Source organism: Fundulus heteroclitus, unplaced genomic scaffold, assembly GCF_011125445.2.
Source record: "Fundulus heteroclitus isolate FHET01 unplaced genomic scaffold, MU-UCD_Fhet_4.1 scaffold_200, whole genome shotgun sequence".
NCBI lineage: Eukaryota > Metazoa > Chordata > Actinopteri > Cyprinodontiformes > Fundulidae > Fundulus > Fundulus heteroclitus.
The window spans coordinates 41,665-67,547 of NW_023396612.1; the positions used below are offsets into that span (position 1 = coordinate 41,665).

General features: G+C 41.0%; 2 long non-coding RNA genes across 3 annotated transcripts in view; both read right to left on the minus strand.

Moving 5' to 3' along the window:
- LOC118559013 overlaps positions 1-25,883 on the minus strand; it is a 69,212-nt gene that overhangs the window by 41,502 nt on the left and 1,827 nt on the right. The gene's annotated exons all lie outside the window — the stretch shown is intronic.
- On the minus strand, positions 301-25,883 carry LOC118559012. Of its 2 annotated transcripts, none has more exons than XR_004928596.1 (4): positions 25,818-25,883; positions 6,321-6,419; positions 3,683-3,769; positions 301-715 (listed from the first exon to the last, which is right to left on the minus strand). It is a non-coding gene; the product is annotated as an uncharacterized LOC118559012 (long non-coding RNA). The 2 variants fall into 2 exon arrangements; XR_004928597.1 differs by lacking the exon at positions 25,818-25,883 and adding an exon at positions 23,962-24,152.

A 25,883-nucleotide genomic window follows, 5' to 3' on the forward strand; every position in this document is an offset into this window, starting at 1 on the left:
ATAATAAACTAAAATATTTTTGTAACTCAGAGGCTGCACCAAGCAAACCTGATAAAAATTAATACTTTTATCACAAAATGAAAATTAATGAAAGTAATAATTCATCTTTAACATTTTAGACCAGAACTTTTTCATGTTGTGTCTTTCTTAGAGCAAACTTTTTCCCATTACTGAAGTTCCTGTTTTCTGTTTATATCGTAACAACAACACAGGAAATCACACTTCATTTAAATAACTTTGCATTTACAAGCGCTACATACCATTTGTGTGAAAACATCATCGTTTTAACAAGAATCTTCAAATCTTGTCTGAATGGTTTTATTTCAGTTGAAAGCAGAAGTCATACTTCCTGTCTTTTTTCATTCAAACCTTTATAGCCACATTTTTAAAAAAGAGAAACTCAATAAGGAACTAATGTGCTTTAGTGTGAGACATGAAGTTCGTATTTAAAAATGAAAACTATTCACTGACAACAGTTAGGAAAGTCTTTGTACCATGAAAATACAGCCATGTAACATTGTTTTTTTACCCTAGCTTCAATAACAAGAAGAACATATTTAAAGAAAATGTTTGACTTACAAAAACATGTACAGAATTAAAATCTTTAGATAAAAACTGATGTTTGTTTATGGGGGAATGAGGTGAGAGGTGGCTGTTGGATGTCATCTGGACTACTTGAGTGAAGAATAGACAACATCTGGTTCTGGTAAGATATCTGGGAAAAAAGAGATTTAGATAAGATTCTCACACAACAGAAGACAGTTTATTCTACTTTAAAAAAGCTGTATGAAATATCTGTAGACTTTGTCCTAACACCTTCAGAGTCTCATCCACTAATTTAGTAACTTGTCTGCTGCAGATCCCTTCAAACATTCTGGTTTTAAAATCCTTCTAACTTATAAGGCCATCCAGACCCTTTGTCCTCCATTCCTCAGAGAAGTGATTCAGATTTGTTTTCCAGTCAGTTTTCACATCGTCCTCACAAACACTAACTCTTATCTACCAAGAGGTCCACAATCTTTAGCCTCTCTGCTCCTTCTCTGGAGCTCTCACGTTCCCAATGTTTGCACAATTGACTGTCTTGCAATTTTCATTTTCTTTTCAAATTCAGATTTTTTAAATCCACTCTTTAAAACTGGGACAAAACAATGTTGCCATGCTGGATTGAAATGACTGAAGCCACTCCGGGAGAAAAGCTGTGCAGACGGCTAGGTTGGAGGTGAGGGGGTCTTTTTCTGGTTATTCATTGATATGTTTTTTTTATTTAGCTTTTGTTAATTTTTGCTTTATTTTTCTTTACTTTTGTTTTCAGCACTTTGAGACAGTTAAAGTGCACTATAAATAATATTGTGAATTGTTATTAATGTTATTCCATCCGTTCCCTCCACCCGCATATCTATGCAGGTTTGCAGTGGGGCTAATGCCCCTCTCCAGCGGTAATGGGAGAGAGGCGGTGTACATCCTGGATGGATAGTTATTACCGCCAATGTCCAGAGGGAGGTTTTCAGTCAACAGGGCTGGAGAAGCTCTGCTCAGCTGTCGCATTTGACATGACCACCTTCAATGATACATGATCCAGTAGAATAATGATACGGGGATGAATCTGCTTTGTCAGCTGCAATATTTTCTTATTAAACTCAGATATAAGTTTTTTCTTCTGAATTGTTGTGTGGTTGAACAATATTTGCTGGATTTACAACCGTGCTTTCATTTTTTTTTTTTTATAAAAATAAAAATTGTCTTGTCTAATGAAAGAAAAAGTCAAAATGTTTGACCTGTTCCTATGATTATAATCATGGTCTGGATTCTGACTGAAAACACAAGATCCTCATGGGCCAACATGAGTTCCCTTTGGAGGGTTGCTCAGGCTAGGTGGATCAGTCTTAGACATAGGATGAAGAGTTCTGTTATCCGTGTCACAATATCTTGAACCTGTATAGCTCTTTATCAAGTTCGGCATCCCAAAGTGCTTTAAACTAGTCAATCATACATTAACACCCTGATGGTGGTGAGCTTTTAGTAGCCACGGTTGCCCTAGGGCAGACTGACAGAAGTGAGGTTGCCATACATTGCCACCCTGACCCTCTGATCAGCACCAGCAGGCAATGCAGGTGAAGTGTCTTGTCCATGGACAAAACACCTGAGATCAAACCTGTAACCCGATGGTTACGTGACTACCTCTCTAACTCTTGCGCCACCATTGCCCCCACTATCTCCAGGTGTTTGTTTAATAAATTTGTTTTTGTTTTCCTGGGATTGGGGATCTTTTGCCTTTCTCACCCTTTAATGTTTATTTTGATTCAATATTTTGATTCTGTATTAGACCCTGTTAGAGCTCTTCTCCCTGTCTGCCTGACTTCAGTCTTCCTCTTCATTAAGTTCACATGTGTCGTTAGTCACTTTCACCTGCCATCCCGCTTCCCTCTTTACTTAAAACACCTTTTCCTCTACCTTGTTGTCAGATCCTCCGTTGCGTGTTGACACTTGTCTGGTCTGCTACTTATTTGCTCCCAGGTCCTTGTTTGCACTTGTCCTGCCCTTAAGTCTTGTTGCTCATTTAATATAATCTTCATTATTCAACTAATTATGCAGCCACCCAGTTTTTGTCTGCTCTTTGGTCCTACATCCACCTCACTCAACATGACAATCCGGCTTTTCCATATTGAAATAAGGCTGTTGAGGTGGCCTGGGTTTGGGAGGTTTTCCAGATACGTCCCACTGGAAGGAGACCCTGGAGAACACCCAGAGGTCGCTGTATGGACTATATATCCTGTCTGACCTGGTAACACCTTGGGATCCCTCAGAATGAGCTGGAGAATATTGCTGGGGAAAATTTTGTCTGAGTTTCTCTCCTGGATTTTCTGCCCCTGCAACCTGATCTTGGGTAAGCAGAAGAAAATTGATGGATGGAGGTCCAGGAATTAGAGACTATATCCATGTCATCAGATGGAGATAGAGGGTTTTGTAGTGGCGTGTTAGGAAAATGTGAATGTAATCATTTTATTTTTTATCAAGTTACAGCCATTTGGTTTGTTTTAAGAGTTTGCTTTCAGAAAGGTTCTGTTGTATTTGACCTTAGACAGGAATAACAAATAATTCTCTCAGATAAGGAATCCCTTGCTCCCTTCTTTGCTTTCCACCCCATGTTGTAAAATTCCTGAAACCTCCTGACCCAACCGTCCTGACCCCCTCTTTGATGTGTGATAATAAAGACAGAAGGACAGAAATGACCCGGCGCAGACGTTCCTAAACCTTAAGGGAGTGTAGTTCTCCGTTTGGGTGTCTTCTGTCCTTTTCTATAGAAATGTTTAAAACTTGTGTTGTGTGGTTTTCATTGTAGGATAAAAGGGGTTATCTTTAATAACCCTATCATGGCGCAAGTCTGTTCTGCAGTGGCATGTTAGTATGTGGAGGAGAAGGTTATGTATTAGTTGTTATATAATATGACCCCTCAGGTAAAAACACAAGGGTTTAAGTGATTTAAATATTACATACTTTACCCAAAGTAGGCCTGTTTGGAAATATTATTCTTCCCGATATTTTTTTTGGGTTGCAGAGCGCAAATCTTTTTTAACTACTTATAGACAACATAGTTTTATGATCTACATCCAGGTGTCACCAACAGTCATGTTATCTCAGCATTCAAAGCAGTGGCAGAAGGTTTTATTCATAGTAATTTTACCTCTGTTTCTCTTCTCTCTGATGATTATCTCTCCATAATTAACATCATTTGTCCTTACAGCTGAGTACACAGCACATGGATCACTCCCTGCAAAATAAAAAAACACACATTAAAAGATTCCCCATTAGCACAACGAATAAGATTGCTCACATTAGAAGTATAAGAAAGACTTGATAAACAGGCGCATGTTTTCACAGTTTTTTTTTTTTTTTTTAGGTTTTTTTTTTTTTACAGTCTCTTCTCCTAGCACCCTTTGCAGCTCTCTACTATATATAAGTAATGGAAATTTACTTGAAACCTGAAAACAAAAAACACAAACTTCCTCAATCTATTTTATTTTTGATGACAGGAAATAAATAAGTTCTCGCAGCTTGAATGGAAGCTACAAACACCAGACCACAGAGAGAGATGCGCCCTGTTTCAGTGTGCTGGTAACAACTAGATACAGTCATTTTTAGATTTGTGCATCACTCAGGCATGCATGCACTGACATTATCATCTTCAAAACACAACATGTAGCTTGAACTCACATTAAAGGGGACATATACTTTTTGATGCCTTACGTTTCACATTTAAATCATTTATTGTGATCTATATGAAGTGGAACTGCAATGCTTTGGTCTTAATTCCCTGTTATTGCTGCCAAAGAGCCACTCCTTTGTCTCTGTTCTGAGATGCTTCTGAGAGCAACTCAGAAGTATCTTGGTGCGGTCTCTTTAAATGCAAAACCCTCCAGGTTTGGCCATTTATGTAGTGAGTGCTAAAGAATGGTGTAATTGTTTGTCTAGGAGCCTAACTTTTGTCAAACTGCCACAGGGAAGCCGTGGCTACAATGTAGCTTACCATTACCAGCATGTGAATGTTGGCGTAAATTGGCAAATGACTGAAATAGTGTAACATGTTTTAGGGTCTATTATTTAAAATATGTTTTGGGGAATAGAGAAAACTAATCTGCTTGAAAATATGACCCATTAATGATATAAATAATGCCTCTGAAGGGCTAAAAACGTTTCTGGTTGCTGTGTCCTCCCTGTTTTTGTTGCGGCCATTTGAGCCGGGCAATGTTGGTTCTGTTTAAGTGATTGTGTCTGCTGCCAGAGGTGCTGTCACTTTAGGCTGCACCTGTTTGTTATTTTGTTAGTGTCATGTGGGTTTGCGGTAGGCGTTCACTGTGCAAGCAGTAATCTCGGGGGCAATCCGTAAGATTAATTTCTTACTGGTTTGGTGTTTAAGAAAGCCGCCGCCGATCCACGCCAGGAATTAGACAGGTTAGTAGTGGCAGGCAGGTAAAGAATAGTGGAAACATGGTTACTTTGGACCCGTGGTGCACTCATTTCAATTTACCTTCACTTTACCCTGTATTGTAAATTCACTGCAACGTATCCTGTGGAGTTACTGCAATTATTCTGAGATGTATGAAAACAAAATTTCGTTCTGAATGACAATAAAGAAAGTCTAAGTCTATTTGTTGTTTAGCTTGTTTTTTCCCTTGTGGCGTGTGTTTACAGTTTTGTGTAGAAATGGAGTTTGATCTGGATGATTTTGTAGCTGAACCTTAAATGGAAAAGTTTAATGGTGCTGACGTGTTGCCGTTCTCGTTATGTTTTTACTGCGTGCGCAGTTACTCGGGCCATGGCGCACGCTCAGAGTTGGAAAGAGGAGAAATGTGTGAAAAAATAATAATTTGCCTTTGTCCAGTTTTCCTATGTCTCTGTCTCGCAGTGAGTTCGTGGCAGAGCAGCAGGCCGATGTTTCTCTGAAGAATCCTTTTGATCAGGTGCGTCAGCTGAGTGAAATGACAGACTGTGCATGTGGATACTTCCTGCTGGACTTGTTGTTGGTGAGGAAATGGTCACCACATTGAGACCATTTGGGCAGTCGTTAAGGTCATTGTATGACTACAGATTGAACCGAAACAGGTCCATCTGCTGGCATACAATGACTTTAACGACTCTTCATTACTAGGGACCTGTTTCTGTTGAATTTGCATGTTATCTAAGCCATTACAAGGCCTTTGTTAGGCAGTAGTATAACGCTTGATGCTCCACATTACTCCAGACTTTTTGAATTGAGAAAGCTTTCTGGATAGGAAGTGAAACGTCTTCAAACTTTGGAAAACAAGTCCAGTTGTTTTGTTTTTTACTTTTTTGGAATGACCATGACCTGGATGACTGAGAATCTTCACCAGTATATCTACACATTTATCAAGCCTTGCTAAATACTTATTTCCTACTCTTTCCTGCTGGTTAAACGTGAAGGAATTTAAACTACCCAATATGACAAATCAGTGTTAAATTGGTATCTGAGGCTTTAATACTGTGGTTCTTTCTTTGTATTCAAGCATATTAACTCATTACGTTGTGACTAAGTGTGTTTCATTAGGTTTCCTTGGTTGATGATCAATCGGTTAGTTTTTTTTCTGATTTTCTTTCACATCAGAAACAAGTTTAGTTAGCAGGAAACACACACCAGTTGGTTTCTCATTTTACTGGAGGAGCATCCATTTTATCTCCTCATTTTAAATCGTAATTTGAATAAAAGTAAAAACCGATGTGCAAAACAGAACAATGTTCAACAGAAGTCCAAATGTCCACAATTTAGATTTCTGTGTAAAGAAGCTATAAATGAACAGCTTTACCTTTGGTTGTTGGTTTATTTTTCTTGGTTCTGATGTTGATCTCCCCATAACTGATATCCTCAGTTCTCACCGTTGAGTAGACTGGAGTCTGGGCACTTTCTAAAAAAAAAATAAAAAACTTACATTGGTTAAATATAGTTTATAAGATTGATTGATTCTGGTGTCTATTAATAACTAGTTCAAAACTTTTTTTAATCAGCTTTTGAATATATCTTGTTTTGCGCTCACATTACAGCAGAGCCCTGCTTGGCTGCAGCTGCCATGGCTCCTGAGAACTTTGGAAATTTAATGGCAAATAACTGTCTAGTTCAGCACTGAACATTCAGTGTGATAATGGTCAGCAGTTTGGCGTAGAACTACGGCAATCCTTCATACAAGAATACAGCAAATGGTAAACCTAATAGACTGAATTTATATACCGCTTTTCCAGTCATATTGACTACACACACTCACTAACGTACACACATTCATACACCGATATGCAGTTGGCAGGCAACTTGGTAGGGTTAAGTGCCTTGCCCAGGGGCACATCGACATGTGACAAGAAGAAGCTGGAATCGAACCAATAACCTTCCAATTGCAAGATGACTACTCAACCCATCAACATTACAACTCTCCACACTTGGAGCAGCCTCGGACCCAGTGGCTGATGAAGCAGAGGGAACTCAAACTTTTTACTAGTTTACTTGAAGCTGGACTTCAAGTAAACTACTTTTTTTAATCTACAAATCAAGGGACACTGCTCGGGAATCAAAGTGATCCCACTAGAAAGCAAATGTTCAGTCGAATGATGAATATTCAGGAATGACATTCAGACAAGGCAAAGCAAGTATATTTATAAAGCACTTTTCAGTGCTAAGATGATTCAAAGTGCTGTTGAATCGTCTTGAAAATTGTTGAATTTTGCTTATCAAGGAAAACATGTTTGCTGGGTTTTTATTTAGTAATTTTTTTCTAGCTTTTAAACCTTTAAAAATGTATGTAGCCACGTTATATACCTATTTTAAAAAGACCAGAATCCAGTTGCCTATGAAAAAACTATATACTCCAAGCTTCAATCCAGATAGTGTTTTGATAGCCTTAAAATAGCCACCTTATTGGGCGCGATGAGCAGATATAAACAGACACAGCGCCATCTAACATCAGTACTGCAGAACTATTAGAAAGTCATATGGCGACTAATTAATTAGTGCTGAATAATGCCAAATCGAGCCTGACCCTCTGAAATGCCTTGCGCTAAAGCGGCTGCTCTGTGTGATCAAAGACGAACCGTTATTAATTAAATCCACCGATCTACAACAACTCTTTCTCCTCATATCAGCACATCAAGAAGAAAATTCCCATTCATAAATGGAAACAGGGACTCAGCATCAAGGTAAGAGCCAATAAATCAATCTGTTTATAATGTTTATATTTAAGACTGTAGAAAAGAAATCATCTAATAGGTCAAAACTATTCTGTTTAACATTAGAGTTTTAAATCAAGTGGAAAAAAATGAATTTAGATTTAAATGTTTAAAAGTAACAAATGAACACAGCCTGGGCTGGGAAGCTTCAGTATGAAAATCAAACCTAGGGTTAGTTTTAGGCCAACATGCTGAGGAAAAAAATTTAATTGAAGGCATGTCTGAGTAATAACATTCTGAAACTAGAAATAGCCTATGGGTATTATTATTTTTTTGTTTTTATGTTTAATAGTGGACGAAAGATAATCTTTAAAAACTACATTTAGATTTTATTTGATCTTATTAGGTCTGCTGTTGGTTTGTTGATTAAAGTTTTAATGTGGTTTGTACAGCTGCTGCTAGACTTTATAATCTCTGATGCTCTTAACAGACTCATTAAGTGTTCTAAGGATTTTTGATCTGATCGAGAACCATTTACACTGTCTCTTAGATGCCAATGTCCATTTATTCACTTTTTTAGCTGTTCTGAGAGTGTTGCAATAATATATTTGACAGTTTCCTCACATCATTCTGTAAATCAGCTACTGTCTTTTTTATTTATTTTTTTTAAATCTGAATATTCCATATTATCAATAATTATGACTTTTTCTGATAAATTGTAAAGAAGAGGATGAACTTATCTTTAATTTAGCTTTTATATTCTTATCGTATCAATGAATTTAACTTGAAGTTTACTGTATCCTGTCAATACACGATTGTGGAGATTATGAACTCTGTTGGTAGCCACGCAGCAGTTACAGCAGTTCATGGTGTCAGATAATGGTCAGGTGACCACGGGGATCGGCCTTAAATAGGGGTTCCATTTACTAGTGATGGGCACTATGCATAGGTGGAAATCCTGGGGGAGGGGACACAGGGATTGTTTCCCTCCCTATCAAAACAATGTCCTCCCCAAAAAATCCTCATTGACACTTATAATTTTTTACTAAATACTACATCAAAAACTCAAAAGATCAAAATTAAAAACGTAAAACGAGTTTCCTACCTATGAAAAGATCATGACCCCTGTATCCCATAAAGTGGTTTAGTCCACATGCTGTTTCCAAGTCATTCATCAAACCACTTGTTCAACAAGCACAATGTTGTAACACAGCCACTGTAAGGCCAAGCTTTGACATTTTGCTGTGAAAGCTGTTCTCAGAGAAGTCATACCTCACTCAAATATGTTGTTGTTCTTTCATAGAACTGAATAAAATCAGCCTCACATTTCTTTGTTAAATCAGATGTTAGTTGTTTAAGTGGTGTTTACAGCAAAAACTGAATAATGGTACTTGAATTTCCTCTCAAGTTTCCCTTTAAGTTCAGTCATCACTTTAAAGACAGAGGTTATGCTGATTGATTTGGCCTCTGGTGCTTCAATACAGTCTGAGAACACCTCAAGAATGTGACTGAGGAAAAGGAAATACATTTCAGACACTTTAGTGCTGTCCTCCACAAAGCACCTCCACAAAATCATTCTTCATCACCCAGGCTCTAATAATAGCTGGTGAGAGGCTTCCAAAACTTGGACGGCCACAGAGATAGCCATCTTGTGATCACATGCCAGAGCAGGTTGCACTCATTCCCTTCCACAATCTCACAAGTCTTTCAGCTGCCCTGTTTTACTGGCTGAGATAGTAAAATGGCTGTATACTTTTAACACAACATTCTCAATGTCTAGATCAAAGTTGCCTGGTGCATATCTTGTTGTATTGTGCAAAATATGCGCTAAACAGCTGGCAGCAAGCACGTCACTTTGAGCTGCTCTCAGCTTTGATAAACACTGTTGTGTTTTCCAAAGTTCACACTGCCGTTGTCTGCTGTATATGCTGACATTGTTTTCCCAATCCAAACCAGACATCTCAAGATTTGTCATTAGCCGATTTGCTATCGCTTCCTATGTCACGTTACTGTCACTGTAGAACTCGAGCAAAGCATGCTGCAGGGCAACCTTAAAGTGGAAATATCTCAATTTCATAAGGAAACATTTAATTGTACCTTTGTTTGATACATCAGTTGCCAGTGAATAAAGCAGATTTTTTTTCTTTTATGTAGTCCAAATGCGTAGTCCAAGTAAGGTGCCAGAACATTTTCACACAAAGCTTTAGCTTTCATTTTTCCACAGGTTAGCTCTTTAGCTATTAATGAGTCATTGTAAATTTTTCAACTTTTTCTCCACATTCTACACACCGGTATGATTGATGCTTGACGCTGTGATACACTTTGCAAAGTTCTGCAGCAGATATTTTGTGATGTGGCTTCATGGAAAAAGGAGAAAAGGGAGGAGGTACCCGCACTTTGATTGTTGCTCCTGTGCTTGTCTGTGCTAGCATGTCGATCAATAGTGCCTTTACCTTTACTGCTTAAATCCACGTTGCATTGACACAGCATATAATATGTACAACAATCATCGTTCCTGCTTTTAGATATAAATAGATAATCTTTTTTTTCGTTCAGAATCAAATGTCCTCCATTTAGGCATTTTTGCGGGCTACATGTAAGCTCGGTTCAATTGGTCAACCAGCTGCTGACCTGGCTTCAACCATGTCCTCTTTGCTCATTTATTTCAGTACTGTTGACCAATAAAATGTTTGATATTTGTATACCTCCCATGATCTTGTCACTAATGTTGGTCTGATTCACCATTTGACACACCTATGCAGCTCCATCACGTTCTCATCAGTCTTCACCAGATCCACCTGCACCTCTAACTATATAACCAGCTCTCTGACCAGTCACTTGTGCCAGATCATTACGAGCCACTGGCAAATTTAATCCAGAAGTCCTGTATCCTGCCTGTAACCTAACCTGATTCTGCCTACCTCACACGTCAGAGACGTGTGGAGAGGTCTGAAGAACATCTCCGGCTTTGGGCAGAGGACCAGCAGGACTGCAGACGGAGACATCAAGTTTGCTGATGAGATAAACAGGTTCTTCACCCGTTTTGAGTCCCCTAAAACCGGACCCCTCGGATTCTGTTCTTGCTTCTGAGGCTCCGATAAAAACACCATGGGTCAGTTCCAGCATCCAAGGGTTCGATGGATGCCTCAGCTCCTGCTTTTGTCACTGGGGGTCCATCGAGATGCCAATCATCCTGCTCTGCCAGGATGATTGGCAAGCCACTCTTCTGAGACTCTGCTATGCTGGGGAAGACCTCCAGATACCCTGCTATGCCTGGTAAGGCTTCCAAAGACCCTCCTACGCAGAGAAAGGGCTCCGGGCCGACTGCCAGAGATTCTACCAAGCTGTGGTCGGTGCCGTCTCTTTTTTGAGCAATGGGAGCAGACCACATCATAATAATAAAAACGGTAAGAAGAAAACAGCATTGCTATTACAAATGTTTTTTTTTATGGAGCCGTGACTGCTACTGTTGCATGGAGAAGTCTCTGTGGCAGGACAGTGAGATGAACAGCCGAATATCTTGTAAAATTGTTACTGTAGTTACAGATATCGAAACCAAATAAAGCGGACATTAACCAGTCCCCAAACAGTTTCTAAACTTAGTGTGAACAACAATGTGATGAATAAAAAGTTAGTCCCAAAACTATCTGTTTTTGAGTTGCACGACTGCGCCCACCCCTGCTTACCACACGCCTGTACTTATGCAGAGTGTTTTGTCTTGCCCACTGCAGCCTTTTTTATGTAGAGTCAGAAAAACGCCATGTTGCATTGTGTATCGTATACAAATCAAGTCATGTTACTTTTTGGACTCTGGGGCAACCTTGCTAAAATGACCACAGCCATGTAGAAAAGCTTTTAAGAGTTTTAAGAGGAAATGAACAAACTGTGTATAGCTGAATAGAGACAAGTCAAGCCAAGTAGATCTAATGGAAAAGGGCCGTTATCTGAATGACATGAAAATCATTACTTTTTCAGGGATGAAAACAGGTCAGAGTTTAAAAAGGTGTGGAGGATTAACCCCATCTAAGGGGTTCGGGAGGCATACTCCCCTGTGTACCATTTAAAAGCACCATTCTAGAGCACTTTGATAGAATAATCAAGCAAAGTTACAGGACAGTAGGGATGGGTACCTTTCACGTTTGAATCGATATGATAGTGATACCTGGGAATCGATCCCTGTACTTAACAGTACCTATTTTCGGTACTTTTATGAGTTCATGTAGTAAATGTAAGTTTATTAATAAAATCTCTATTTGTTATTAAACATAATTATTTCTGGCTGTGCAGTGGGACATGCTGTTGCCTTGCAGAAAGAAGATCCTGGGTTCAAGTCTGACCCTGGGTCTTTCTGCATGGAGTTTGCACATTCTCCCCGTGCATGCGTGGGTGTCCTGTCTGTCTCTGTGTTGCCCTGCAATTGACTGGTGACCTGTCCAGAGAGTACCCCGTCTCTTGCCTGGAGATAGTCACCAACACCCCTTGTGACCCCATGAGGAATAGACATGTTATTTATCTATAAACTTGCTTCAATCTAGAAATTAACCTTGTTAAATAATTTATGAATTTTAATACACTGCCTGAATCCACAGCACATGAAGAGACAGTTATCAGAGGCAAAGAGTGAATCAAGGACGCTTGTTACTGCAGCTGTGTGTAACCAAAATTCAGGGAATTGCAAGTGTTTCAGAGTAGAAGATAACAATTTATTGAGGGAAAATTAAGTTAATTTGGGGGTAAGTTACCCTTTAAATGAGTTTATTTATTTATTTCACATTGCATAAATTAATTGCTATTTATAAGAATGTATTTGCTCTACTTTTTGTGCATTTATTTTATGCTCATCTATTTATTTATTGAGCATTCAGCAGGAATTAAATTTTGTTTGTTGAAACTGGTCCTACAAAACTGGTCCTACAAAATCTAAGTTGATATATCAATATCCAGTCTTTTGCTGCACATTTTAAGTTTTCCTGTCGTATTTCATGCTTGATTCTTATGCGTATTACACTTTTTAACACTGTTTTATTAACGTGCAATAAACTTAAAGAAAAACTTTGAGGTATTTTAATTTAAGAGTATCTCTAATTATTCTAAATATTTTGTTGAAAACAATTAGCAGATAGGTGCAGCACTACATTGTATCTGAAGACTAAACAGATTTCCAGCATACAACCCAAGTTATTTAGATTGCTCATTCTTTGAAAATATATTGTTTACATAAATCAGTACTGGAGGTATAATAGAATCACATGCCTTTTATTGGGAATATTCAGATAATCTCCAATGCTGCAATTATGGGTGAATCTTTTAATATTGTTCTGCGTGTACTGCACCAGAGCACTCCACACATCTTCAATTAAAACTTAAGCTTAATCAACAAATTATAACCATCAGAATGAAATTGTACTCTGATTGAGAGGACTGGGGAATGATCCATAATCAGATCAGTCCATTTAAACACCTTTTTCAGTTAACTCTTGAACCTACACCACCTGCATGTGGAGGATGGAGCCGCAGTGCAGCACAGAACATTTTGGGATGGTCATCATTTCCTCCTGCTCTCACAACACCAACAGCAGCAATTCTCCACCATTTCAGAACCTGGTCCGAGTCCATTGTATGTGCTCAGAACAGTCAGAACCAACACACGTCCATGTTTATTGTTGGGGGGGGGGGTTCCCACATTAGGTACAAAACCTCTGCGGTTGTGTTATGGTAATTCATCAACTCTGCTAATGTCAGAGTTTCTATTTTGAGTAAATCTTGGTGCGAGTAAAGGTTTCATGTTAAGCTGGATGATTTCTTTTGCCACCTCTTGTTTGCCACCTCTTCCAACTTCAAGTGTTTTGGATGTGACCAAGAGGGACATATAATAAAAATTTGCCCAAACAGGGCTAGACCGGCCCGCCACATTCAGAGGAGCAGCGCAATGCTGGCGTAACAGGAGATTCTGCTGCTGCTGAAGGACAGCCCATGGACGCTGACGTGGACAGCATCCATGGGCTGTCCTCTTGATGTTTTGAAGGTGCTGGGTGTTGATCGAGGGAAGACCCTGGTTGGGGGGTGCGTGAGGACAGATGGGGGCACGATGGTGTGTGGTGGCGAGGAGATCAGCCCACAGTTGGCGATGGGGTGGAGGAGGTGTCATGTTTTTTCAAATGTTTTGCCCACATGCAGAAAATGTTTGGGAGACCGACACACAGTTTAAGATGTTTATTAAAGGAGCAAGGTGCAAAAACAAGTCGGAACTGCTAGATGCCTTGATCGAGGCCTGAACGTCTGGGCGGGATTGACCTTAGTCGGAGAAACACGAGCAGGGAAGAGTAAGCACAGAGGGAACTAGTGTCTACTCTGATATGTGGGTGGTGACTGGAGGGCGGCTGGTGGAAACTGGCGAGAGACCCGAAGCAACCTCCACAGGCAGGAGTGACAGACGGATTGACCAGAGTACAGAAAGTTGAGGGTGCCAGTGGAATCCGGGAGGGGGGACCTCACCCCAACTAGGTACGTCCTAGGAAGTTTGAGGGGAAACGCCAGAGCAACATCTGCACAACTGCAATTCCGAACAGGCTTAATCTGGGAAATGTGGAATGTAGGATGTACTCGAGAATGGGGAGGTAGACGAAGACGAACAGTGGTCGGGTTGATGACGGTCTCGATCTCGTATGGTCCAGAGAATCGGGGGGCTAGCTTCTTAGCGGATTGATTAGAGAGGATGTCCCTGGAGGAAAGCCATACCCTCTGACCGGGGTGATACTGAGGAGCTGGTCGACGGCGCCTGTCGGCGAACCTCTTGCTCTGCTCAGCAGCGTGTGTGAGGGCAGTGATGGTGGCTTTCCATGTCTCCTGGCAGCGAGCAATGTAATGGTTCACGGAGGCGAATGGGATGGTCAGTTCATCGGTGGATAGTAGTGGAGGTTGGTTACCTAGAGACACTTCAAACGGGGATAGACCAGTAGATCCGGAGATGTGAGAGTTGCGTATTCGACCCAGGGCAGGAATTTATTCCACTCAGTGGGGGATGAAGAGGTAAGGCAGCGTAGTGTAGATTGCAATTGTTGATTCATGCGTTCTGTCTGTCCATTTGTCTGTGGGTGGTAACCTGACATGAGAGTGTAACGGGCACCAAGAGCAGAGCAGAAGTGTCGCCAGACCTGGGAAATAAACTGAGGACCCCGGTCAGAGAGTATCTCTGCTGGAATCCCATGGAGTCTGAAGACGTGGCGGATGAGGAGCTGGGCGGTCTGATGGGCATTGGGTAGTTTGCGGATGGGGATGAGATGGCAAGCTTTGGAGAAACGGTCAACTACTGTCAAGATGGTGGTCATACCTTGGGACACGGGTAACCCGGTGACAAAGTCTACTGCGATGTTGGACCATGGGCGTTTGGGGATGGGTAGAGGATGTAACAGTCCTGAGGGTGATTGATTGGATGCCTTATTCTGAGCACAAACAGGACAGGCTAACACATAGTCTCTAACGTCCTTAGTCCACGATGGCCACCAAAAATGTCTACATACCTGAGACTGGGTTTGGACCTGGATTAGCTGAGAGCTTGGAATCATGGCACCACTGTAACACCTCAGGACGTACTGATCTGGGTACGTACTTGAGACCAGCCGGACAGTTACCAGGATCTGGGTCCAACTGTTGAGCCTGCCGAATCCTGTCTTCCAGATCCCACTGCAACCCTCCTATTGTGCAGGTGGAGGGTAGGATCCTCTCTGGTTCCCCTTCCATCTCGTGAGGCGTGAACTGGCAAAAAAGAGCATCCGGCTTAACGTTCCTGGATCCGGGTCTGAAGGTTATGGAGAGGTTGAATCTTGAGAAAAAGAGAGACCAACGGACTTGACGGGAGTTAAGACGGCGAGCTGACTGTAGATAGGCGAGGTTCTTGTGATCCGTCCAAATGATGATGGGCTGCTCGGATCCCTCGAGCCAGTGCCGCCACTCCTCTAACGCTAACTTAATAGCCAGTAATTCCCTATCACCCACATCGTAATTACACTCAGCAGGGGTAAGGCGTCGAGAAAAGAACACACAAGGATGGAGTCTATTGTCGGTCTCAGACAACTGAGAAAGTACCGCTCCTACCCCTGCATCAGAAGCATCTATCTCCAGGATAAAATGCTTGCTAGGATTGGGATGGATAAGGATGGGTGCCTGGGAGAACTGAGATTTAAGCTGATTAAAGGCTGTCTCAGCTTCGGATCCCCAGATAAATGGAACCTTGGTGGAAGTAAGTGGGTGTAGTGGAGTAGCGATCTGGCTGTAATTCCTGATAAATCTCCTATAAAATTTAGCAAAACCAAGAAATCGTTGAAGCTTCTTGCGAGACTCAGGGGTGGGCCATTGTACAACTGCCTTAACCTTTTCGGGGTCAGATCTAACCTGCCCCCTTATAAGATAAGACCTAAAAATGAGACGGAAGGTTGCTGAAAGTCGAATTTCTCTGCTTTCACGAAAAGACGATTCTCTAATAATCGTTGGAGAACCAAACGGACATGATGCTTTTGTTGCTCGAGATTGCTAGATTAAATCAAAATGTCATCCAGATACATGAAAACGTTAAGAAAATCCCTTAAAACGTCATTAACTATCGCCTGAAACACGGAAGGAGCATTACACAACCCAAAAGACATAACCAAATATTAGAAATGACCCAGTGGTGTCTTAAAAGCAGTCTTCTACTTGTCCCCTTGACGTACCCGAACTAAATGGTAAGCATTGCGCAAATCGAGTTTGGTAAAGACAGATGCATTTTGAACTGGTTCAAGAGCTGATGAAAGAAGAGGAAGGGGATATTTGTTCTTAACGGTTATTTGGTTTAACCCGCGATAATCGATACAGGGCCTGACAGCCACCGACAGCGACTCGCTGATGTATTCTTCGAGCGCTTGACATTCAGACCTCGAGATGTTATAAAGGCGACTGGTCGGCAGGGGAGCTCCAGGTAGTAGATCTATGGCACAGTCGTAAGGACGATGGGGCGGAAGCGAGCTAGCCTGACTCTTACTAAAGACTAGACAAAGGTCGTGATAATCCTGGGGAACCCATGAAAGATCTATAGGATCCTCTCTCTGAGGTGCTATGGATGGGGAATGAGAAACAGGCCGAGCAGACTGTAGACAGCGGGAGTGACAAGCATGTGACCACAATTCTAGTCGGGACTCAGTCCAATTAATCTGCGGGTTGTGAACAGTTAGGGTTAGCCAGCCCTAGGACCACTGGAGAGCGCTTGACCGGGAAAACAAAGAAAGATAACTTCTCTCTATGGTTACCTGAAACGATTCCGTCAAGTAAACTAGTTTGATGAGTAATTAAGGTCAACCCCTGACCATCTAAGGCTGACACCTGTAATGGTTCGGCTAATCCTTCGGTGGGAACCTGAAGTTGGTCCACAAGTCTTTGATCGATCAGATTAAAATCGGACCCAGAATCAACTAATGCTAAGACCTCCAAACAATCACCACCAGATCCTATTGATAACGGCAGGGTTTCCTGCAGCGCTCTCTTGGCGAGGCGGCCGCCTCGCCAAACTCACACTACCGCCTCGGCAACATTCCAAAAAAAATAAAAATAAAAAAATCCTAAGTCGATATGCTTGCATGTTTATTTGATGGTAACGTTTTTGTCGTTGCTTTCGCGCATGCATATAGTGAATGGCAGGCGCTCCGCTCTGTCGTTCATCTGTGCAAAGCTTGTCTTCTCCCCCCCGCTCAACGCCTCGCCTAAGCAAATTCCTAGGGGAAACACTGAACGGTAAACATAATCGAGACCTAATCTGGTCACTACTTTCTTTATGGGGAACAGTCTCAATAACGTCCGCCGCTTTCCCCATTACAACCGACGGACTCGCTCTTTTGGTCGAGCGGGACACTCTTTAACGAAATGTCCCTTTGCACCACAATACAGGCACAGATCCCCCGCAAAGCCCTGTTGTCGTTCCTCCACTGACCCAGCTGCATAGGTTCTGGAGAAGCCGATGCGGCTTGTTAAGGTGTCCCTAGATGACTAGAGGACGAACCTGCAGATCGGATGGCTCTGTCAGGGAAACTACGACCTCGGCTTCTTAATTGGGTGTCCAGGCAGACGGCCAATGCAAAAGAATCCGGTTCGTCTATTCGGGCCAATTCATCTCTCAACGCTTCATCTAAAGCAGTGAGAAACACAGCTTTTAACTGTCATGGTTGAGTTTTGGTTTGGCTTTGTTTTTCTGTTATTTTCATTTTTTCATCTCTTTTGAGTTAGGTTTAATTTTATTTATTGTTTTCAGTCATCAGTTATTTTCTGTCAATTTTCACTTCACCCCCTCAGCAGTCAGTCACACCTGATATCATTTGCTTGTTAATTAGTCAGACCATTGTTTCACCTGTAAGTGCTCTATTTAAACCTCCCTCTGTCTTCAGTTCAGCACTGGGCCCTCTTCTGCTATCCATCACTCCATGCCAGTCCCGCTGTAAGTCTTTGTGTTCTACTGTTCGTTCCTGGAGAAGCTCTGCTCTTTGTCCAGGTGTCTTCTGTGAATTGCTAACCTGTCAAGCTACTCTGGTGAAGCCCTGGTGTCTCCTGATAATTGCTAACCTGTCAAGCTGCTCTGGTGAAGCCCTGGTGTCTCCGGATAACTGCTAACCTGACTAGCCGCCCGGAGTCCTGGTGTTGCTATGAGGCCTGCTAGCCGAGCAGCACCTAGCGAGTGTGGACTCTCTCTCTCTCCGGGCCTTCAGCTCCTGCCAACACCTACATCCCTGACTTTCTGCAGTCCTGTACCTCCGGTCTTCATCATCCAGCATACTTCATTTAAATAAAACTCTTAAACTTTAGTCCTGTGTGCGCTTCCTGAGTTCGTCGGTAAACAAAACCCTGACATTAACGGCTTGTCCGGCCACTCGGCAGCGGCTGCTAACGTGCAAAACTCAACTGAAAAGTCCGAAACAAGGCGGCCCCTTTGTCTTAAAGCTAGCAAATTACGTGATTGTTGTGCTGTGTTGGACTCGGCTGAAAACACGGTTCTAAACTCAGAAACAAATTGTGTAAAAGTGCAGCCAAAAGAATTACACTCAGGAAACCGAGCCTTGGCCCATCTGAGAGCCCTACCTGATAGCAGCCGGAGGATGTAGGAAATCTTAATGCGATCAGAGGGAATAAGATGAGGTGAACGGTTAAAGACTAACTTACATTGAAACAAGAACCCTCCACAACTTCCGCTTTCACCAGAGAACCTCTCTGGGCTTGGTAGCGTACCTTCAGAAGGCGGAAGAAAACCAATGGCCTCTGTGTTCAGCTCGGCAGGGGGCGGAGTAACGGCAGTCTGATTGATAGGTTGGGACAACACGGAAGTCAGGGAACTGGTGAGCTGGCTAAGCTGAGCGGCTACTTGCTGGAGCTGATCGTGAGTGGAGTTAATGGCTAACCCGAGTAAATGCATCTGCTCCTGTTGTGCGGCTAACTGCCGCCCGAACGTCTCTGCTGGGCTTTGGTGGCCAGAGCCTTTTTCTGTCATGTTTTTTCAAATGTTTTGCCCACATGCAGAAAACGTTCGGGAGACCGACACACAGTTTAAGATGTTTATTAAAGGAGCAAGGTGCAAAAACAAGTCGGAACTGCTAGACGCCTTTATCGAGGCCTAAATGTCTGGGCGGGATTGACCTTAGTCGGAGAAACACGAGCAGGGAAGAGTAAGCACCGAGGGAACTAGTGTCTACTCTGATATGTGGGTGGTGACTGGAGGGCGGCTGGTGGAAACTGGCGAGAGACCTGAAGCAACCTCCACAGGCAGGAGTGACAGACGGATTGACCAGAGTACAGAAAGTTGAGGGTGCCAGTGGAATCCGGGACAGGGGACCTCACCCCAACTAGGTACGTCCTAGGAAGTTTGAGGGGAAACGCCAGAGCAACATCTGAGCACAGGACTTCCACTGAACAACTCCTCATCAAAACTCCAGGCCAGGTAAGTGCATCCAAGCACACAAAACACGACTGGTTTAAGGCTCTGGCATCTTCCGTCCTTCTCTGCACTGTTTAAGAATCCAGAGGAATCTGCTCCTGATGAGCTGCAGGTGTGGGGCACGCCCCCACAGACACCAACACCACCTGTGGGAAAAGACCCAGAACCAGAGCAAACAGACAGAACCCTGACAGGAGGGAGATGAGCAGAGGGGTGAGGCGGGTAATGAAGAGCATTAAGTGTGTGGAGATCATGGCAGGAAATAGGAAGTACAGTAAGAGGATAGATATGCAGAGGTTGAGAATGGAGAACGTTGTTGGGAGCTGACTTCGACAACATCCAGGCAGTGGGTTCACTGCTGGAGGTCTGGTTTGCCAGGCTGATACACCGCTTCCTTGATCAGGTGAACAAGAGGATGGCAGCTGAGGAAAGATGTCTCCTGCAGCTGCATTCTACAGATCCTCTACTATGTAACATGGCCCCCAAGATGATCTTGTGTAGCATGAGCCCAAAGTTGCTGTACATAAAGGTTAGGAATAAACAGACCTTGAGAGACAGACCTGTCAGTGTGTGGGAGACAAGCTCGAAGGACAGAGGACCCAGTAGAGGACTCTTTACAAGCCTCTGAAAAGGAAACAGACTGGTGACCTTCAGTGGAGAATCCATTTTATCAGTCATCAGGAGTTTTGAACGTGTGTCTGTTCTGCAGCTTGTCTGAGGGTATTTTTCATGTTTTTATGGAGCATGTAAGATTGACAGCTTTTTTTAGTCTATTAATGATGAGTGTTTTTAGCCTCTTTCGTGTGTTGTTTACCTATTCTGTTTTCATTAATGGTGTGCGTTACATCAGAACCACTAAGGCAAAATCTCAAATTTAAAATTTGTAATGGCTGAAGCCAAGATGACTATTTATATATCTTGAAGACACAATTTGCAGGCTGGACCTCATCTTGATGCTGTGACTCTGTGGAAGTGCAACATCAAGGCCAGAATTAGACTGGAGTTTAATTTCCACAGAGCCACTGGAAACTTGAATGACTTTGTGCAGCGTTGGGGTTTTAAGGGGGTTTTATGTACAGTTTGTGATCAGAGTGAACTAAAATACAACAAGCACCTAATGTAAATATTTGTTTATCTAAGGTTAAAAACACCACCATCAGCTCCATCCTTTGCACTCTATAACGTTTGCTGTATCTCCAAAAGAATATCTGGTCTACCCACTGAATTACTGCTATGCAGACTTTGTGGCGATTACTAGAATCTAAACAATTGTTTTAAGTAGCCAGATCTATCCATTGCACTGTCTAAAGTATTGCCAGCTTTTCTCCTGTGTATACTGGTATCGCATTACTACACCTTTTACCCTTAGAAATACAAATTCTTGAATAATAAATGGTACTCCAATCTTGTCACGTGAATCTTTTGATGCATCTGTGTAAATTTCAATATAACAATAAGTATTAGTATAATTATGTATACTTTGAGCCTCAAAAATACAATCCTTATCTTTCTTTGTTTTAAGGAGTGAAAAATTTATATTAGCTTCAGGGAGGATCAATGGATGTATCACTAGAAAAGGAACGGTTGGACTGATAACCAGTTGATCAACTCTTTGTTTTGCAGCTCTCTGTTCCACTACCACTCCAAAGCTGTTTTCCTTTCCTTCTCCCAGTAGGATTTTAGAGTTCTCTGTGTTGGATGACGTTGATTATGGCCCTGTAAACTTGTCCAGTAGGTTAACAATTGTAATCGTCTTTGTTTCAATGGCATTTCATCCATTTCTACTTGTAAAGCTGCAACAGAAGTTGTTCTAAATGCTTCTGTACAAAGTCCAAATGCCTAAAGTTGAATGTGATCTAGGTTTTTAAGAACTGTGTGATCCAAATACCACACATCTATAGTCTAGAAATGACCTGATTAATCCAATATAAATAGCCCTTAGAGCAACTCTATCTGCAACCCACCTATTCCCTACTTAGCACCCCATTATATTTAGATTTCTTGTTACATTTATCTGATATTTACTGATTGTTAATCATCCATGTTATTTTTTCATCTTACCATATTCCCAAGTTTTAATTTACACTCACTTCTTTTCCTTGTAAAAACCATCACCTTCATTTTATCAACAGGAAATTATATGATTTATATGACCAATCTTTTACTTTTGTAACAGCCTCCTATAATGATCACTTTTGATCACTCATACAGACAGAAGCATGGTTGTGCTATGGGATCTCCAGTGACCGACTGTGGCCAATCTTTGCATGGAAATGAAAAAGAGAGTCATGGACTCTTTCAGAGGCACTGGTTCAGATATGTTGACAACTAGGGTTAAAATCTAGGCAAAAGAAGTAGAAAGTTTCATCAGACACATCAACTCAGTGGACAACAACATCAAGTTTACCAGAGAGGATGCCAACAACAACAAGCTACCTTTTCCCGACTGTTTGGTGAACATGGAAGGAGATGGAAACCTCAACATTGAAGTCTACAGGTAACCTACTCACACAGACCAATATCTTCTTTTTGATTCTAAGCATCCACTGGAGCACAAACTTTCACTCATCAGAACCTTACTCTATTGAGCCGAACATGTCCCCACTATGACAGAAGGGAAGCACAAGGAACAGAAACACATCAGAGATGCCCTCCAAACCTGTGGGTACCCTAACTGGGCTTTTGTCAAATCAGCAAGAAAATCCAAAAGACCCGCAGCAGAACATAAAGGTGAGAAGAATAAACGCAAAAACATGGTCATCCCATATGTTGCTGGAGTCTCTGAAAAACTCAAGAGGATTTTCTCCAAACACAAAATCCCAGTACATTTCAAAGCAAACAGGACCCTCAGACAGAGGCTGGTGCATCCCAAGGACAAAACCCCCAAACCTAAGATGAGCGGAGTGGTGTCTGCAGTTCAGTCAGTGAGGAATGTTCTGATCTTTATATTGGAGAAACCAAACAACCTCTCCACAGACGCATGGCTCAACACAGGAGAGCTACCTCCTCAGGACAAGACTCTGCTGTCCACCTGAATTCCACACTACTCAAGACATTTTGAATTGAGAAACTTCCTGAATAGGAAGAAAAACATCTCAGGTTTCAGAATAGTCAATTGTTAATGACCTGGATGACTGAAAATTTTCACCAAAATTGTTCCTTTTCTAAAACCACTTTGGTAACTAGCTAAGTAAGGCTTTGTCTCTATAAAGTATAATTTAGAGTTTAAACCAATGGGTCTGCAACTACCTGGACTGGTACAACCTTTTCTTGGCTGCATATTGAAATTATTAAGGCTTCTTTCCAGCTTTGTGGCATTTCCCCGTGCTCCCATATCTTGTTATAGAGCTTGTGGTGGATGATCCTCCCACCACCACATCGTGTTGGTATTATTTTCTTTCTTTATATTATATTACAGTTTATGTTATTTCATTTAGACAGGTATTTTCTAATGGGTGCACACTTTGGTTAATGTCTGTCTAAATGGTTTATTTACACTTGTTTTTTGTTTGAGGTGCTGCTGATACAAACCAGCTGGAGGAGGAAACCTGGATCATACCATTTGATTTTTGAAAGACTGACGGGGGAGACTTGTTTCAAGTTGTTTTTAATACATTAATATTGTCACTTAAATATTCATCTATTATTGTTTCTTCTAAGTAAGAGTTAGTTTTGCTTTATTTGTTTCATAGAGTGCTTTAGTTAATTTTGTATTTATTTGTTCTTTTGTTATGTCGTTCCTCCCTCATGTGGTAGACTTGTGTTATTCCAGCCCTATTTAAGCAGCTTTTTGTTCTTTGTTGGGAGGTCAGTTTTTTTGTGTTGAGTTAGAGTACAGTTGACCTCACTTAACTTGGGCCCAAATTTGTTATCTATCCTTTGATTTATTCTTACGTTAAGTCTTTGTTTTGTTTACTATTTTTGGAAGAATTAAAATTATTTATTGCACGATTTTATTCTCGTTGCAGCATCTGGTGTAAATGTACGCTTTAAAAACATACCTGTAAGCTGCAAAGCTTAGGTTACTGTTATAGGACCAAATGTATCTGTTTGTTGTTGAAGCCATACACCCTAGGCTGCATAAACCACAACAAGTTCCTCCAAGCAGCTTTTTTGGCTTTCACACAAAAAATTCGGAGCAGAGCAAATCAGTGGATTTTAGTCTACTTGCTTCATTACAGATTTTACCAGTTGCACATCACAGCCAGTTTTTTCTAGAGGACTGACAGCTGAAACATACACAGGATGCATATTACATGATTTCCCAGAAATCTAAACCTTTACATGCACAGCGTATTGTGTATTTTGTTATAGAACAACATAGTGAGGTAGGACTAGCGTTAGCTTACCAGGTACACGTGACAAGTGCTAATCCTTTCATCTTTGATACATAGCCTCTAGAACTATAATCTTGGTCTTGATCTGCTCTAATGCTATCTCAATTATGCCCAGTCTTCCTCTCCTGTCAACTCCTTACCTCCTCTTGTTGATCTACTCTAAATCTTATTAAAAAAGTATACTGTGCAGCCCGCTTCTGAGCTGTGTTTCCCTGTCCTCCATTGCTACGTTTTGTGTTTGTGTCACATCATTGTCTGATTAAAGTCAACTTTGACTCATGTCACATGTCTCTGTCTACCAATACATTTCTTAAATTGCCTCATAAATGTGATCTACTGTTTATATGCAATGATGCACTGAATGACCGAAGGTCGCCATGGGATTTTTATTTATCTTTTCTTTATTGATTTTCTCTAAATTGGCAAGGCTCAGGTCTTGAGTCCTGAAATATCAACCAACTAGAGACGGATGGAGATTAGATATTGAAAAAATTCATCATCACTGAAAAAGTGGACATTTGAAGACACCATTGTTTTAAAAACATAAGATAGACTCAATAAATTAAGTTAATATCTCAGGTAAGAGCTGAAGGATGAACTTAGCAACAGAATTGACCAACAATGTCTCAATAATTATCTGTTTAAAACCTAGAAATTATGGAGGGTTAAGGGGGACAGAATTAAATAAATAAATATATCCTGAAATAAATAAATGTAATGAAATAATGAAATGTAAAATGAAAAAGTTAAAGGTAAAATTAAATAATAAAATATAGAATGAAACAAATGCACCATTAAATATGCCATGAAATCATTAAATGAATCATGAAATGAATGTGGCATGAAATAACTAAATGGAAAATTAAATAACTCTTTAAATGTTCCATTGAACAAATAAATGTGCAAGTTCTTTATTAAAAAGACCATTAAACAAATAAATGTACAATAAAATATGAAAAGGTAAATTAAATATTTAAATGTTCCATTAAATAATTAAATATGCCTTTTGAATTATGACATTAAATAATCAAATCTTTTTTTTTTTTTTGCATGTCTTGATGACATCAAAAGCTGGATGTCTTTAAATTTCCTGCACTTAAATTCTGACAAGACAGAAGTTGTAATCTTTGGACCAGAGTCCTCAAAAATTAAACTTCTTAATCAATCACTTAATCTGGATGGCATTAACTTGGCCTCTGGTAATAAAGTTAAAAATCTTGGTGTTGTTTTTGACCAAGACATGTCATTTAAATCCCATATTAAACAGGTTTCCAGAGTTTCCTTTTTTCACCTCCGGAATATCGCCAAAATTAGAAACATTCTGTCCAGGAGTGATGCTGAAAAACTGGTCCATGCATTTGTTACATCAAGGCTGGACTATTGTAATTCTTTACTATCAGGAAGTCCACAAAATGCAGTTCAAAGCCTTCAGCTGATCCAAAATGCTGCAGCAAGAGTTCTGATGAAAATCAACAAGAGGGATCATATTAAAGTTTAGTTCTCTGTCTTTTTTTTTTTTCTTCATAGTAGGTACACCTGGTCTGGCGTTCTGTTAACTGTGACATCAACCATGGAAGACTGATCACCCGCTACTACCATCTAATGTAGAACAGATTACTGGATCAATGTGTGCTTCTGTGATTTCTGTGTCTCTGCTCTGTCTTCTCTGACCCCCAGTCTGTCGAGGCAGATGAGCGATTATACTGAGCCCGGTTCTGCTGGAGGTTTTCAGTTACTATTTTAGTTCTGACCCAACAGAACCTCAGAACTGAACCAGCTTCTATGGACTGATTCCTGTAACCAACTGACTGATTAAATTAGAAAACATCACAAAAATATACATAACAAGCAAATAAACCAAATCTAACCTTTGTTAACTTTGTTTTTTTGTCGCCGATGATGAGAAATGTTGATGTCGCTGTAAGTGATGTTGT